Source organism: Sorex araneus, chromosome 1 (genome assembly GCF_027595985.1).
Source record: "Sorex araneus isolate mSorAra2 chromosome 1, mSorAra2.pri, whole genome shotgun sequence".
In the NCBI taxonomy this organism is placed as follows: domain Eukaryota; kingdom Metazoa; phylum Chordata; class Mammalia; order Eulipotyphla; family Soricidae; genus Sorex; species Sorex araneus.
The window spans coordinates 176,020,791-176,025,745 of NC_073302.1; the positions used below are offsets into that span (position 1 = coordinate 176,020,791).

The 4,955-nt window shown below is 38.8% G+C and overlaps 1 non-coding gene across 1 annotated transcript; it reads right to left on the minus strand.

The window, feature by feature from the left end:
- Positions 1–3,661: 3,661 nt before the first annotated feature.
- On the minus strand, positions 3,662–3,768 carry LOC129401243 (U6 spliceosomal RNA). Its single transcript, XR_008628175.1, has one exon. It is a non-coding gene; the product is annotated as a U6 spliceosomal RNA (small nuclear RNA).
- Between the last annotated feature and the right edge of the window lie 1,187 nt (positions 3,769–4,955).

The window sequence follows — 4,955 nt, forward strand, 5'->3', positions numbered from 1 at the left end:
TAGCAAGAGACCGGAAGAGAGACTACAGAGAAAGAGACAGAGATAGAGAGAGACAGACAGTAGAGAGCACAGTGGCACACACAGAAGCGGACCACAAAGGAGGAGCCATCCTGATCCAGTCCATACACAGCAGCTCGAGAGCACCGAACATGAGCGGAGAGAGAGAGAGAGAGAGAGAGAGAGAGAGAGAGAGAGAGAGAGAGAGAGAGAGAGCTGCCCCAAGAGCCCTCAAACACTACACACACATCATCAACCACTTCCGCGTGCGCACTTTTGTATTTTTTCCAATTGGGTGACATTTTTTCCTTCTGAATATAATATTCAGTTAATTTCAGATTACCTATTTGCATACTAGAGGTGAATGCAAGAATAATGCCATTTATTTTGCTTGAAACAAAAGTTATATTTTCTTATTTAACGATATTTGCCACTAAATCATGAAAAATTTTAAAAATGTATATATCATGAGTTCACTAACACATTTTGTTTTTTATTCTGTTGTTGGGTAGGTGAAATTTTGTTTCATGAATTTACTGAGGAACGGAGAAGGAGAAAGTAAAGCAGGTAAAATTAAGAGTGTCAACTTTAGAGGCATATGCGTTGAAATATTTTACCTAAACCTTCAAATACAACTTTGGGAGTCTAATTAAGAGGTTCCTAAACCTGGTTTTTAAGTATCAGTTACAAGACAGTACATTTTAACAAAATTATCCAACTAATTTTATGTCTGCATAAAAATGGTATGTTTGCAAAATAATATATAGGTCTGCATGTTCTTAGCTTGAGAGGAGTGGGCACTTTTAAGAAGGATTCCCATTGATGGCAGTCTCCTGTTTCCCTCACAGTCCTGTTTGTGAGGAATGAAGTCACCCTTCTAAACAATGAATCAGGAGCAGGTGCAGACCCTTGACTCAAATGAATCAAACGTTTCCTTTTGGAGGCTTATGGCAGTGGAGTTTCAGAATGAGACTCTTGATCCTTCAGCGTAGAAAGGACTTCCACTGTAAAACACACCAAAAACATTTAGCTCGTGAACTTTTTTGATAATTTAGGATGATATTGAAAGAGATGGCAAGAGATGAAGTAGGGCACAATGAGTATGAGTTTGATTTTTTTGAGGATCTATTAGCAACTAATTTATTGTATCATTTTTGTAGGATTTTTTTTAGGTTCTTGGGTCATACTCTACTGTTCTCAGGACTTACTCCTGACTGCACTCAGAAACCATTCTTGGTGGGGTTTGAGTGACTATATGAAATACTGGGGATTAAACCCAGTTTGGCTGTGTACAAGGTAAGTGCCCTATCGACTGTACTATTGTTCTGGGCCTTTTTTCTCTTTTGTAGGACTTTGTGTGTGAATTTTATGATAAAGATATTCTAATTCTCCTGATCATCCCTGATTGTAGACATCTGCCTAATAAAGTTTACAAGTAGCTTCTCTTCTAAGGTGGGTAATTTTTCTCTTTCATGTCCAATATGAATAAAATTTTAGGTATCCCAACAATCATTATCCCATTAATAATTTTCACATATCACTTTTGGATATCACTATTAGGATGAAAAACATATATTTTAATTTGGAATGACACTGAATGTGTGAATTTAAAAGCAGGAATTCCATTAGCAAATACTTCCAAACATAACCAGGTATTAAATGTTATTTGAAAGGAAGATTTGATTAGAAAAACCTGTGTGACTGACATTTCATATAAATGTAAGGTGAATTGCAAATAATTAACTTTACCTTTGCAGTAACATTAAGGGAAGAATAACATTCCTTGCAATTTTTTAGCATTATTTCCTAGCACTGTAATGAGTGACAAAGTAAGTACCGAATGTCACCTTTCTTTCATAGGGAATTAGATTGGCATACCTAAATAAAATAATCTGCTTCAAAAATATAAAACAGAATCACAGGGGCTGGAGGGATAGAATAGCGGGTAGGGTGTTTGCCTTGCATGTGCCCGACCTGGGTTCGATCCTCGGCATCCCATATGGTCCTCCAAGCACGGCCAGGAGTAATTCCTGAGTGCAGAGCCAAAAGTAACCCCTGAGCATCACTGGGTGTGAGCCTCCCAAAAAAAAACAAAACCACAAACTGAGTTATAATTAACATAAATAACATGGAAAAATTGAATATCTTGAGTAAAAGAACTCCAGCCTATAGTAAGTTCTTCTTTCAAGAAGAAAACAATTCAGGGCTGAAAAGATACTACCATGGGTAGGGCACAGCAATTGACTAGAGTTAACTCCTAGTACCACATATGGTGTCCTGATTCTCACTAGCAGTCATCTCTGATTCCTGAGCACAGATCCAGGAGTACTAACACTGTGAGTCAACAACTGTATTACTGTCACTATCATCCCGTTGCTCATCGATTTGCTGGAGCGGGCGCCATTAACATCTCCATTGTGAAATTTATTACTGTTTTTGGCATATCAGATACGCCATGGTAGCTTGCCAAGCTCTGCCATGCGGGCAAGATACTCTCAATAGCTTGCTGGACTATCCGAGAGGGGCGGAGGAATCAAACCTGGGTTGGCCATGTGCAAGGCAAATGCCCTGCCACTGTGCTATTGCTCCACACCCTGGGGTCAACCCCAGGGTCAACAACAACATATATATAGAATGAAAAAGAAAACAAGTCAAACTTTATTCCATGATTTAGCAGAAGTTTCTGTCATAGCAATATTTCTTATAAAAAGCAAAGATTCTTTCAAATGTCTATAGAAATTTGATATGTCAGATATGGGTGAGTAGTATAGGATAACATTGGTTTGTCCTTTCTGCCTTGGCACAGGGAGCTTAGGTTTGTTGGGTTAGTCCTATCACAGTGCTCCCAAGGTATTCCTATTCCTCCATATTTATCTGTAACCTCTTTCTTTGTGTTCTACTTCCCCAACTGGTCAATCACCTTTATCTCCTAATCAGACTCTGTTAACTTGTAAATATTGTTTTCATATTCTCTGTAAGTCCTTTCCATAGTTAATTCAGAGCAATGTCCTTTTTGTATAGATACAGGAAGACAGTTAATGCTATGCTATTGAAACTTGGGGGTTAATTGACTCCTAATGATATTCACTCTGGGGCATTGGTTCTCTTGACTTAAGCCTCAATTGCCCTTACTTCCTAGCACCCAAAAGCAGGTTCCTGATGAACAACTGGATGGACCCAGGGCAAGCCATGGGCTACTCTGGCATCAAAATAGGCCAGGCCAAGCACCGTAATACTTAACTATATGTTAAGAGCATGGCCATGAACAACTTCTGTTATGATCCAAAAAGTAACAACTAGATTGTTACACTACTAAACTACTCACCCATATCTGTACATATCAAATTTCTATCAACATTTACAATAATCTTTGCTTATTATAAGACCTGCTAAGGTTAGGAAAGATTAATCTGGCCTGAGCTCTGTAGTCTGGGAGTAGTGAGATGTACTCAGGAGAACCACTCTACAAGTTTAATAATATCTCTTACCGTCCATACAAAATGACTAATATTAAAAAGCAGAATTAAGATGAATGTTTAAATGGTATTGGACCAAGGAAAGGAGAAAAATACCTAGGTGGTATTTTTTTTTAATTTAAATTTTTTTATTGAGTCACCATGTGGAAAGTTACAAAGTTTTCAGGTTTAAATCTCAGTTATACAAAAAAAATATGGGACGCTTCATGAATTTGCGTGTCATCCTTGCGCAGGGGCCATGCTAATCTTCTCTGTATCGTTCCAATTTTAGTATATGTGCTGCCGAAGCAAGCACAACCTAGGTGGTATTTCACCCTTGAGCAGATCTCCTGGCTGCAGACAATCAGGACAGGCTTTCATATGTTGATTGTGCTACTGGACCTAGATGTGGTTGCTACAGCCAAGGTGGGGAGTTGTGAGCAACTAGAAGAGAGACCAGGATGGTGAGTTGGAGGGTGGAGAGACTAGCAACAAGGACAGAAGAAGCAGGAGGAGAAGAATGTAGAGAGACAAGAATGTAGGGGAGAATAATGTAAGAGCAGAGTCCAGGGGAGAGGAATCAAGGAGAATCGGGGGACCAGGGAGGATCAAGGGGAATCCAGGAGAAGGATAAGAGATTCGGGGAAGGAGAGTCAGAGGAGAATGGAGATGATATTGGAATAAACTGCAATTGATACCAACCAGCCTTGCCCTCATTCCCTCCTTCGTTTACCCTTGTCATTGGGGAAGTGGCCCAAGACCATGGAATGCAGGCATCTCATTCATTTTATGAATATGCATCGGAGGACTTGGTGTATTAATAGGAACTGATGACAACAGAGGTTGTAGATAAACAAGCCTTGCCTGAAGCTATTCAAATCTGAAAAATGACAAGACAAAGTTAATTATATTTATTTGGGAAACAACCTAAAGATACCCTCAGTAAGATTATGCCCAGATTTAGCAAAATTTTCTGTAGGACCAAAGTCCTAACAAAAAAGTGGGTCCAGAGCAATAGCACAGCAGGTAGGACACTTACCTTGTACACAGCCAACCATTTACAACTGTTCTTTGAAACCAGTGGGCATGCTGTCAATATTTAGTTAAATTCACCAGTGGTCCTTTTGGTTTGAATGTGAATATCAAACTACTCCACAAAATTTCACTTACTTAACTTCTTGATTTCTAACACTCCACTTTATTGTCTTATGATTATGGAAGGTGGTTTATTGCTACACAATCACATTTGCACAGATGAACAAACATTTCCACTCATCTTTTATTTTCCTCTTTTCATTGCCTTCTATCCATCATAATGGTCTTGATATGATTGGTGTTAATGAGACTTGAATCTTGTTGGGGGTAATTAACTGATGGAAAATCCAGATATAACCTCATGAATTTCTTTTTGGGTTAAAACAAAGTGGGATCTTTGTCTTCTTCAAGTCTTTGACTCAAATGTGCTCCAGATGCTCTGTAATTTCATGTTTAGAGCTGTGAGAA